This window comes from Pleurodeles waltl, chromosome 7, assembly GCF_031143425.1.
Source record: "Pleurodeles waltl isolate 20211129_DDA chromosome 7, aPleWal1.hap1.20221129, whole genome shotgun sequence".
Classification (NCBI taxonomy): Eukaryota; Metazoa; Chordata; class Amphibia; order Caudata; family Salamandridae; genus Pleurodeles; species Pleurodeles waltl.
This window is the reverse complement of record NC_090446.1, coordinates 17,952,467-17,965,771: the sequence shown is the minus strand read 5'-3', so window position 1 is coordinate 17,965,771 and position 13,305 is coordinate 17,952,467.

Below are 13,305 nucleotides of genomic sequence, written 5' to 3'. Positions count from 1 at the left end.
ATAAATGAGTTGCAGTGTGTATTTGCACAAGCCAAATTTAGGGCACAATTATTTGTCTCTAGAGAATGTCACTGTGCCCTGGCTGCACTTCTGTGCAAAAGTACTGCTGTGACACGTGAAAACAAAGTGTGCCTTTTCCATGTAGAAATGCCAATCTTTATGTATTAGCTTACCTGCCCAAAATTGAGCCTTCATACAGAAATATTGTATGGCACGGGCAAAGTGGGCAATTGTCCAGGGCCCCACCTTCTAAGTGCCTCCCAGGGAAGGTGAGATTTCTCCACCGCTGTCTATTTCTCTACTTCCACCTCTCACTTTCTCTCTACCTACCTCTACTTCTGACTCTGTCTTTCTCTATCAAGTGTCATCTTAAAGATTTTTGGGATCATGGGCAAGATACATTTCTGTAGCTTTGAATGACACAGTTTCTCAAAGTTTGAAGAACATTTCAATGTTGTGTCATTTCATGCAGTCTTGAAATACCAGAAAAATGGCAATAAAATGAAAAGTTGTTTTGAAAGGGTTTCACAAATAATGCCTTACTTGAGGCCCAAAAACACTTAAAATGACACTTGCCTTCGAAGCCCATTGAATTAGATGCTTATTTTTTTAAAGAAGGGCATATTATTGAATTGGGAACAGTATCCCCCTAACTAAAGCTGTTTGTCACTGATTCGATAAATCTGTATTTTCCATGAACAAGGTAAGTTATGAACAATATTTCTTTTTACCTATCATATCTTGGAAAACTGCTAGAACTGGCAATCAAAGTTAGTTAAAAAAAAAAAAATTGTCAAAGTAAAGATTTGTTATACTTTAAATAACAGGAATTGGTAAAGCTGATATGTCTGCCTTGCTTAAGTGGTGTTTTCATTGTTGTGTGATTTCTCTGGATACAACAACAAAAAAAACTCACATAAAGGGATCCAAATACTGATCAGGAGCCATGCTGCCAGCGAGAGCAACCTCAAATGTCAAGAGGGCTCAGGGACGACGACAGGGATGCGGGAACAAATAATTAAAATAAAACACTTACCATTCCCGCTGCCGCCGCATCCTGCCTCCTTGCTCCCAGCATTCACCAGGCCACCAGCACATGCTCCCCAGCAATCCTGGCGCTGCTCTCATGCTATACCTAGCATGAGAGCAGCATCAGTATTGGTCTGAGCGGCTTGGTCTGCTGCTGAGACAGTGCACTGGGGTCTGCGCAGTTTCTCCAGCCCGGTTGTGCAGCACAGCCAGGTTGGAGAAACCTAAGTGCACATGTGTGTTTGGCCAGCCTAAGACGACCAAACACACATGCGCACTTAGTGCACTCCACTCCTCCTCCCCCATTGACTTAGCCCCACCCACCCCTCACATGCTGGCTGAGCCAACACAGAAAGATAACAAAAATAATAAATTAGTGTTTTATTTTCTGCTACTGCCATTGCGGATGAGCCGCCTCTGCTTGTTGCATGAGGCACAGGATCATAGACTACATGTTTTAGGTCACACCCACGATTATATAGACAAGGCGTCCCAAAAAATGCCTAGCAGTTGTTTTTTGGCCAATCTCCTTTTAACAAGCCCTCTCACTTTTCATCCCTCTTAAAACGCTGCATAAATCTAGCTGCAAATTATAAATGACAACCTTAGTAGTACTCTTTTTTTTTAGTTCATAAAGACAAAAAGTACAGTTGCTCATGTGCTTGTTCAAACTTGTGAGCATAATAGTGCAGCAGGTGTCAACAAGTGCCTTGAAAGTGCAAATGATAGTGTTATGCTGACATATTGACAGTTTGTGCACCAGTCTCTGAAATGCTGATTGTATGAAATGGGGTCTCTGGTTGGCATAAGTATAAACCCTGTCCAAGCAGGAACCACAATCCTAGTCAGGGTAAGTCACAAACACCCTAGGTTAACCTGGGCTCACCCTTTGGTAGCTTGTCACACAACACTCAGACTTAACTTAAGAGGCAAAGTGTTAAGTATTTGTGCAACACTTCAAACAGTAAAACAGAGAAAATACCACACAAAAATAAGCAACTCCAGGTAGAAAAATAGAGCTACATTTAATACATACAACATGAACAAAACGACAACAATCCAATAAGTAGAAGTCGTAATAGGAATTGTTAAAAATAAATGTAAAATAGTGCTCAGAAGCAATAAGCGTTTAAATGAGACATCTGGTCACGCTGGACCGGGGAAAAGTCAAAAATTCAGGCAGACCCACTTGGGCCCGCAGAACCAAATTACCCGGATCCGGGATGCGTCATTGCCTACAAAGATGCAAGGTGTATCCAAAGTGATGTGTCAGTGCGGAGCCACACAGTGGATGAGATGCGTTGATTTTCTCCACACAACTGCAATGATGCTTTGGTTTCGAGTGGGAAGCACTGTTTCTGAATGCGATGTGAGTCTGGTGCTGTTGCATTAGGCAATGGTTCTATTCTGAAGGCAATGTGCTGGTTCCAAAGGCGATGCTTCGAGTCCACTCAACACAACGTTTAGGGTGCGATGATTCAGACTTAAGCAAAGGTGAAGATGCAACGGCTCCAAAGAGGATGCGTGGTGTTAGAAATGGGGTATTTGGTTGACAGTCAGGTTACCCCCTGTTCAAGCAAGGACCCTCACTCTAGTCAGGGCAAAAGAGAATCACCCTCAGCTAACCCCTGCTTACCCCCTTGGTAGCTTGGCAGAGCAGTAGGCTTAACTTCAGAGTGCTAGGTGTAAAGTATTTGTACCAAAACACACAGTAACTTAATGAAAACACTACAAAATGACACAACACCAGTTTAGAAAATTAGGAAATATTTATCTAAACAAAACGACAAAAATCCGACATACACAAGTCAAGTTATGACGAAGATCACGGAGTCGGTTGCAGGCGGCGTCACCGGATTCAGCAGCAGCGTTGGTCCTAAGTCGATTTCCTTGGATTTCTACCAGCTTTTCTTTCAAGGGCCCAGGGACTGGATAGGGCACCACTTGTCAGAGCAGGAGTCTCTCCAGAGACTCCAGGTTCTGGCAGAGAGAAGTCTTTGCTGTCCCTAAGACTTCAAACAACAGGAGGCAAGCTCTAAGTCAAGCCCGTAGATTTCTTCACAAGATGGAAGGCACACAAAGTCCAGTCTTTGCCCTCTTACTCTGGCAGAAGCAGCAACTGCAGGATAGCTCCACAAAGCACAGTCACGGGCAGGGCAGCACTTCTCCTCAGCTCTTCAGCTCATCTCCAGGCATAGGTTCCTCTTAATGTCCAGAAGTGATCTATGGTTTTGGGTGCCTTTCTTCCACCCAATTTCTCCTTCGAAGTAGGCCTACTTCAAAGTAAAGTCTCTTTTGAATGTGAAATCCTGCCTTTCCCAGGCCAGGCCCCAGACACTCACCAGGGGGTTGGAGGCTGCATTGTGTGAGGGTAGGCACAGCCCTTTCAGGTGCGAGTGACCACTCCTCTCCTCCCTCCTAGCACAGATGGCTCATCAGGAAATGCAGACTACACCCCAGCTCCCTTTGTGTCACTGTCTAGTGTGAGGGGCAACGAGCTCAACTGCCAAACTGACCCAGACAGGGAATCCACAAACAGGCAGAGTCACAGAAATGGTATAAGCAAGAAAATGCTCACTTTCTAAAAGTGGCATTTTCAAACACACAATCATAAAATCAACTTTAATAAAAGATGTATTTTTAAATTGTGAGCTCAGAGACCCCAAACTCCACATGTCCATCCGATACCAAAGAGAATCTACACTTTAATCAGATTTAGAGTTAGCCCCCATATTAACCTATGAGAGGGACAGGCCTTGCAACAGTGAAAAACGAATTTAGCAATATGTCACTGTCAGGACATATAAAACACATCATTATATGTCCTACCTTAACCATACACTGCACCCTGCCCTTGGTTCTACCTAGGGCCTACCTTAAGGGTGTATCGCATGTAAGAAAAGGGAAGGTTTAAGTCTGGCAAGTGGGTACACTTGCCAAGTCGAATATACAGTTAAAACTGCACACACAGACACTATAATGGCGGGTCTGAGACTTGATTACAGAGCTACTTATGTGGGTGGCACAACCAGTGCTGCAGGCCCACTAGTAGTATTTGATTTACAGGCCCTGGCACCTCCAGTGCACTTTACTAGGGACTTACTAGTAAATCAAATATGCCAATCATGGATAAACCATTCAACAATACAATTTATACAGAAAGCATATGCACTTTAGCACTGGTTAGCAGTGGTAAAGTGCTCAGAGTTAAAAAAAAACAACAGCAACAGGTCAGAAAGGAATATGAGGCAGGAGGAAAAAAGTTTGGGGATGACCCTGCATAAGCAAAAAAGTCCAACACGACCCTCTACCAGCCTAAAGCAAGGGGAGAACAAGCAATACCTTGATGTACTTCCCTGATTGGGGTGATAGAACAAGGACCCAGGCCAAAAACAGCAGGTTCATGTTCCAGTTCTACGCCTTCTCTCAGGGCCCACTAAGCTAACCCATGGGGAACCCTTCTCCACATCTGCAGATACCATCTGTGCAGCACCTAACTTTACCTTGCTCACAGATGTATCCCAATGGGCAGATAGAACCCCCAGGGCCAACACAGTGGTGTTGCTCACTCCACCGCCGGGGTGTGACTCTCGTTCTCCCCCCAAGGGACAACTCTGTCCACCAGAACAGCAAGCCACAGTGACCCCTGGCAACTGTCAGGGATGAGAGCCTGACCTCAGGCCTCTCCAAGCACTGTGACTGTGGAGAGTGGGGGGACGGTAGCCCCAGGTGCCTGCCACCCTTTGACCACTCTCCCTTCCACCAGGTCAAGGATGACAACCTGACCCTAGTCCTCCCCTCTGGGGCTCTGTACTCTTCCTCCAGGAGCGGCACCACCAGAGTCAAAAAATTGTCAGGGTGCTTGTAGAAGCAGTCCTGCACAATTCTTCCACCAGTGCAGGGCTGTTTACCTGCAACTGGTCCTCCAACCTGGAGTATGTACCTTCAGGTTGGGCCAGGGGTGATGCTTCCCTCCCCCTGCCCTCCCTTCTGGGGTCCTGCACCCCCCAACTAGGAGTGCCCCCCCAGACGACAACACGGTAGTGTCACTGTTAGCAGTAGCCCCTTCCTCCAGGTCAGGTGGGACACCCTGAACCTGGCCTTCCAATACAGGGTTTGTACTCTTAGATTGCACTGGGGTCAGGGGTGAGTCTCTCTCTCCCCTTCCCCTACTTTCAGGGCTCTGCACCCCCTTTCGGGGAGAGTACCCCCTGAAATCACACCAGTGGGGTGATTGGGCAAACCGCCCCCCCCTTTCAGTTCAGGTTTTACCCCCTACACCTGATCCTCCAGTCCATGGTCTGTACCCTCAGACTGGACCACTGCCTGGCAACCCAGGACTTCCTGGGGGGCATTCCTACCTCCCAGCAGGTCAGAGTTTACCCTCTGAACCTGGTCATCCAACCCAGAGTCACCACCCTGTGGTTGACCCACTGCCTGGTGCACCAGGACTTTCTTGGGACACTTACCCCCCATCAGGTCAGAGTTTACCCCCTGAACCTGACCATTCAACCCAGAGTCACCACTCTGCAGTTGAACCATTGCCTGGCACACCAGGACTTCCAGGGGGGGCACACTTACCCCACTTAAGGGACACACTGTCCCCAAGGGCCACACAAGAGTCTGGCTGGTGCAGGTCTCCTGACCTCTGCCCATCTGACAGAGTCTGGATTCCACCCAACCCAGAAATGGTCTCACCAAGGTCATTCCTGGGGGGCTCTGCTCTCAGAGCTGACCCCTGACCCTCCAGGTTCTCCACTGGGGTCCACAACCCCCTCTCAACCCTCTGTCTAGACTTCTGCACCCCCTCACTAGGTGTTGTACTGCCAGACATCAGAACTGGTGGGACGCTGGCTACAGCCGCCCCCCCACGTTCTCCTGACACTGTGGGGTCTCCCTCAGCTGATGGCCCTATAGTACAGGAAAGGCTCCCCTCCTGGTGTTCCCTCATGGAACCCTCCATGACCTGGCACCGGATCTCGGGCACCTTGGGCCGCAGCCCATTCCCATTCACTCTCCTCTGAGACACGACATGGGGTCCCTCACCCATCCCACTGCACTGGGACCTACCTGGGACAGTACAATCCTTCCCTACCTCACCTTGTTGGGAAATACCTAGACCACTCCTCTCAGGAGCACCCCCAAGTGCCTCTTCAGACTCTCTGGTACTCACCCAGAGATCTGCTTCCAGTGTAAGTTCCCTGGGGTCAGAGAACTCACACTCCACCTGGTGTTGGCGTAGCTCTGGAAAATAAGGACTAGACATATGCTCTCCAGCAATTACATTGCTCAGCCCCTCACATGAATTAACCAAACTACCCTCCACCCAACCATCCAGTGACTCTGCTTTAAAAAAGCACCCCACATCACCCTCCTGGGACTGATGAGACAGTGCCTGACTATCCCTGACACTCAACCCACACTCTTCTGGGATGTCTTCACACTCCATAATCAGGACTTCTAACTGGGGGGAACCCCTCTCCCTGTCACTCTCACCTAGAGTTAGTAGAGTGTCCCTCCCACCAGTAGGAATATGACTCCCCATGCCAGTTCCCCAATCCACCTCAGGGACCCTGGACATCACTGGAGCTACCTCATACCCCTGAACCTCCTGGCGTGTGCTAACTCCCTCCCTCAAGTAGGGCACCACATCTCTGGGCATGTGCACTTCTTCAGCCGCACTGGATATCAAATTGTTGCTGCCACCATTCCAGCTGGACTCAGCTCCCCCCAGGTGTAACAGGTACCTCCACCACACCACTGTGTATCCTCTGCACTTCCCCACCCACATTTCTCTCCTCTGTGTGCCCTCCAGCCTTATTGACAGTCACCCAGGCCCTCTGTGCCTTTTGCAGCTCCCCCTTCCTGGTGAAGCTCTGAGTGGGACAGTCAAGATCTTTAAGGAACCGTTTCAATTAAGAGGTCCTCCTTTCCTGCCCTGGCTCCAGAATCACTACAGGAGGTTATGTAGCCCTTTGTGTGGGGACCGGACACTGCCTATTCAGGTGTGTCAGCCCCTCCCTCCCATCCTGCACAGGATGGCCCAGGAGGCTGTTCGATGGCCCATCAGTCACACCTAAGCTCCCATTGTGTGCGAGTGTCTAGGGGGAATCCACAAGCCCAGCTGTCACCCATCCCCAGATATGTATTACAGATAGGCACCAGATGGCCAATGTAAGAAAATGTCAACTTTCTTATAGTGGTGTTTCTCAGACTTACAATTTAAAACCCTACTTCACTATAAATTGTAATTTTAAATTGTGAGTCCAAGGACATCAAAATTGGTAAACTAATATCTTTCAGATTATGAATTACTCTTATAAAATATAATAAGGTAATCCCAATGTTATCCTATGAGAGAGTTAGGCCTTGCTGTAGTGAAAAACAGGTTTGTGAGTTTCTCAATACCAGGACATGTAAAACTTAAAAGCACCAGCCCTGCCTTTTAAGTACATTGCACCCTGCCCTCTGGGTTGTCCAGGGCCTACCTTAGGGGTGACTTATATTTGTAAAAAGGGAAAGTTTAGGCCTGGCAAAAGGGTTATTTTGTCAGGTCGACATGTCAGTGTAACACTGCACCAGCAGGCTCTGCAATGCCAGGCCTGAGACATGTTTAAAGTGCTACTTAAGTGGGTGGCACAGTCAATGCTGCAGGTCCACTAGTAGCATTTAATTTACAGACCCCGGGCACATGTAGAGAACTTTACTAGGGACTTATTATATTAAATGTGCCAACTGGGGTTAAGCCAAAGATACCATGATTTAGGGGCGAGTGCACAAGTACTTTAGTACTGGTTAGCAATGGAATAGCGCACAGAGTCCTAAAGCCAACAAAAATCATGTCAGAAAAGTGGAGGAGGAAGGCAAAATGTTTAGAGATGACCCTGCAGAAAGTGCCAGGTCCAACCCCGATGCACTCAGCAGAGGATGTCCTCTGGGTTAAGGATGGGTGGGTATAATGTTGTAGATATTCCATGATTGGTGCCCTTCACCCATCGGTTTCATTACTGCCCCAACCCTTCTAGCTCCAGATTGAATGCTTTCCGGGCACTTTTCCTTCACAAGGATGTTGCTCTTCACCTTACAGGGGCCAGAGGTGGGACAGCCTGTGGGCACCAGGGGGCACTGGGGTTGGACATCTTGTCCTCTGATGCAGATCCGTGCTCCTGCTTCACATTATACTAAATAATGCCTGAACGCCCACTGAGTCCAGCCCTGTGACTGGTGACTCCTTCTCAGGCTCTGATGTGAGTGAAAGTGCAGTTTAACGGTGGGGGTCGGGGGGAGGGGGTGCCTACATTTGAGGGACCCTCGGTTCTCTCTTAAAAAAGCATTGATTTTGCTTAGGTGGATAAACCCGAGGATGTTCACTCGGCGTGTGAATATAAAGCTGTGAAGTATATTTATTCAAACTCTAACACCCTCAGCCCTGCACCAGAGAAACACAGATGTGACCTTCACGAAATGTGGTCTCTGGTTGGCATAAGTATAAAACCTGTCCAAGCAGGAACCACAATCCTAGTCAGGGTAAGTCACAAACACCCTAGGTTAACCTGGGCTCACCCTTTGGTAGCTTGTCACACAACACTCAGACTTAACTTAAGAGGCAAAGTGTTAAGTATTTGTGCAACACTTCAAACAGTAAAACAGAGAAAATACCACACAAAAATAAGCAACTCCAGGTAGAAAAATAGAGCTACATTTAATACATACAACATGAACAAAACGACAACAATCCAATAAGTAGAAGTCGTAATAGGAATTGTTAAAAATAAATGTAAAATAGTGCTCAGAAGCAATAAGCGTTTAAATGAGACATCTGGTCACGCTGGACCGGGGAAAAGTCAAAAGTTCAGGCAGACCCACTTGGGCCCGCAGAACCAAAATACCCGGATCCGGGATGCGTCATTGCCTACAAAGATGCAAGGTGTATCCAAAGTGATGTGTCAGTGCCGAGCCACACAGTGGATGAGATGCGTTGATTTTCTCCACACAACTGCAATGATACTTTGGTTTTGAGTGGGAGACACTGTTTCTGAATGCGATGTGAGTCTGGTGCTGTTGCATTAGACGATGCATCTATTCTGAAGGCAATGTGCTGGTTCCAAAGGCAATGCTTCGAGTCCACTCAACACAATGATTAGGGTGCGATGGTTCAGACTTAAGCAAAGGTGAAGATGCAACGGCTCCAAAGAGGATGCGTGGTGTTAGAAATGGGGTATTTGGTTGACAGTCAGGTTACCCCCTGTTCAAGCAAGGACCCTCACTCTAGTCAGGGCAAAAGAGAATCGCCCTCAGCTAACCCCTGCTTACCCCCTTGGTAGCTTGGCAGAGCAGTAGGCTTAACTTCAGAGTGCTAGGTGTAAAGTATTTGTACCAAAACACACAGTAACTTAATGAAAACACTACAAAATGACACAACACCAGTTTAGAAAATTAGGAAATATTTATCTAAACAAAACGACAAAAATCCGACATACACAAGTCAAGTTATGACGAAGATCACGGAGTCGGTTGCAGGCGGCGTCACCGGATTCAGCAGCAGCGTTGGTCCTAAGTCGATTTCCTTGGATTTCCACCAGCTTTTCTTTCAAGGGCCCAGGGACTGGATAGGGCACCACTTGTCAGAGCAGGAGTCTCTCCAGAGACTCCAGGTTCTGGCAGAGAGAAGTCTTTGCTGTCCCTAAGACTTCAAACAACAGGAGGCAAGCTCTAAGTCAAGCCCGTAGATTTCTTCACAAGATGGAAGGCACACAAAGTCCAGTCTTTGCCCTCTTACTCTGGCAGAAGCAGCAACTGCAGGATAGCGCCACAAAGCACAGTCACGGGCAGGGCAGCACTTCTCCTCAGCTCTTCAGCTCATCTCCAGGCAGAGGTTCCTCTTAATCTCCAGAAGTGATCTATGGTTTTGGGTGCCTTTCTTCCACCCAATTTCTCCTTCGAAGTAGGCCTACTTCAAAGTAAAGTCTCTTTTGAATGTGAAATCCTACCTTTCCCAGGCCAGGCCCCAGACACTCACCAGGGGGTTGGAGGCTGCATTGTGTGAGGGTAGGCACAGCCCTTTCAGGTGCGAGTGACCACTCCTCTCCTCCCTCCTAGCACAGATGGCTCATCAGGAAATGCAGACTACACCCCAGCTCCCTTTGTGTCACTGTCTAGTGTGAGGGGCAACGAGCTCAACTGCCAAACTGACCCAGACAGGGAATCCACAAACAGGCAGAGTCACAGAAATGGTATAAGCAAGAAAATGCCCACTTTCTAAAAGTGGCATTTTCAAACACACAATCATAAAATCAACTTTAATAAAAGATGTATTTTTAAATTGTGAGCTCAGAGACCCCAAACTCCACATGTCCATCCGATACCAAAGAGAATCTACACTTTAATCAGATTTAAAGTTAGCCCCCATGTTAACCTATGAGAGGGACAGGCCTTGCAACAGTGAAAAACGAATTTAGCAATATGTCACTGTCAGGACATATAAAACACATCATTATATGTCCTACCTTAACCATACACGGCACCCTGCCCTTGGTTCTACCTAGGGCCTACCTTAAGGGTGTATCGCATGTAAGAAAAGGGAAGGTTTAAGCCTGGCAAGTGGGTACACTTGCCAAGTCGAATATACAGTTAAAACTGCACACACAGACACTACAATGGCGGGTCTGAGACTTGATTACAGAGCTACTTATGTGGGTGGCACAACCAGTGCTGCAGGCCCACTAGTAGCATTTGATTTACAGGCCCTGGCACCTCCAGTGCACTTTACTCGGAACTAACTAGTAAATCAAATATGCCAATCATGGATAAACCATTCAACAATACAATTTATACAGAGAGCATATGCACTTTAGCACTGGTTAGCAGTGGTAAAGTGCTCAGAGTTAAAAAACCAACAGCAACAGGTCAGAAAGGAATATGAGGCAGGAGGAAAAAAGTTTGGGGATGACCCTGCATAAGCAAAAAAGTCCAACACGACCCCCTACCAGCCTAAAGCCAGGGGAGAACAATCAATACCTTGATGTACTTCCCTGATTGGGGTGATAGAACAAGGACCCAGGCCCAAAACAGCAGGTTCATGTTCCAGTTCTACGCCTTCTCTCAGGGCCCACTAAGCTGACCCATGGGGAACCCTTCTCCACATCTGCAGATACCATCTGTGCAGCACCTAACTTTACCTTGCTCACAAATGTATCCCAATGGGCAGATAGAACCCCCAGGGCCAACACAGTGGTGTTGCTCACTCCACCGCCGGGGTGTGACTCTCGTTCTCCCCCCAAGGGACAACTCTGTCCACCAGAACAGCAAGCCACAGTGACCCCTGACAACTGTCAGGGATGAGAGCCTGACCTCAGGCCTCTCCAAGCACTGTGACTGTGGAGAGTGGGGGGACGGTAGCCCCAGGTGCCTGCCACCCTTTGACCACTCTCCCTTCCACCAGGTCAAGGATGACAACCTGACCCTGGTCCTCCCCTCTGGGGCTCTGTACTCTTCCTCCAGGAGCGGCACCACCAGAGTCAAAAAATTGCCAGGGTGCTTGTAGAAGCAGTCCTACACAATTCTTCCACCAGTGCAGGGCTGTTTACCTGCAACTGGTCCTCCAACCTGGAGTATGTACCTTCAGGTTGGGCCAGGGGTGATGCTTCCCTCCCCCTGCCCTCCCTTCTGGGGTCCTGCACCCCACAACTAGGAGTGCCCCCCCAGAAGACAACATGGTAGGGGCACTGTTAGCAGTAGCCCCTTCCACCAGGTCAGGTGGGACACCCTGAACCTGGCCTTCCAATACAGGGTTTGTACTCTTAGATTGCACTGGGGTCAGGGGTGAGTCTCTCTCTCCCCTTCCCCTACTTTCAGGGCTCTGCACCCCCTTTCGGGGAGAGTACCCCCTGAAATCACACCAGTGGGGTGATTGGGCAAACCGCCCCCCCTTTCAGGTCAGGTTTTAGCCCCTGCACCTGATCCTCCAGTCCATGGTCTGTACCCCCAGACTGGACCACTGCCTGGCAACCCAGGACTTCCTGGGGGGCATTCCTACCTCCCAGCAGGTCAGAGTTTACCCTCTGAACCTGGTCATCCAACCCAGAGTCACCACCCTGTGGTTGACCCACTGCCTGGTGCACCAGGACTTTCTTGGGAGCACACTTACCCCCATCAGGTCAGAGTTTACCCCCTGAACCTGACCATTCAACCCAGAGTCACCACTCTGCAGTTGGACCATTGCCTGGCACACCAGGACTTCCAGGGGGGGCACACTTACCCCACTTAAGGGACACACTGTCCCCAAGGGCCACACAAGAGTCTGGCTGGTGCAGGTCTCCTGACCTCTGCCCATCTGACAGAGTCTGGATTCCACCCAACCCAGAAATGGTCTCACCAAGGTCATTCATGGGGGGCTCTGCTCTCAGAGCTGACCCTCCAGGTTCTCCACTGGGGTCCACAACCCCCTCTCAACCCTCTGTCTAGACTTCTGCACCCCCTCACTAGGTGTGGTACTGCCAGACACCAGAACTGGTGGGACGCTGGCTACAGCCACCCCCCCACGTTCTCCTGACACTGTGGGGTCTCCCTCAACTCATGGCCCTATGGTACAGGAAAGGCTCCCCTCCTGGTGTTCCCTCATGGAACCCTCCAGGACCTGGCACCGGATCTCGGGCACCTTGGGCCGCAGCCCATTCCCATTCACTCTCCTCTGAGACACGACATGGGGTCCCTCACCCATCCCACTATACTGGGACCTACCTGGGACAGTACAATCCTTCCCTACCTCACCTTGTTGGGAAATACCTAGACCACTCCTTTCAGGAGCACCCCCAAGTGCCTCTTCAGACTCTCTGGTACTCACCCAGAGGTCTGCTTCCAGTGTATGTTCCCTGGGGTCAGAGAACTCACACTCCACCTGGTGTTGGCGTAGCTCTGGAAAATAAGGACTAGACATATGCTCTCCAGCAATTACATTGCTCAGCCCCTCACATGAATTAACCAAACTACCCTCCACCCAACCATCCAGTGACTCTGCTTTAAAAAAGCACCCCACATCACCCTCCTGGGACTGATGAGACAGTGCCTGACTATCCCTGACACTCAACCCACACTCTTCTGGGATGTCTTCACACTCCATAATCAGGACTTCTAACTGGGGGGAACCCCTCTCCCTGTCACTCTCACCTAGAGTTAGTAGAGTGTCCCTCCCACCAGTAGGAATATGACTCCCCATGCCAGTTCCCCAATCCACCTCAGGGACCCTGGGCATCACTGGAGCTACCTCATACCCCTGAA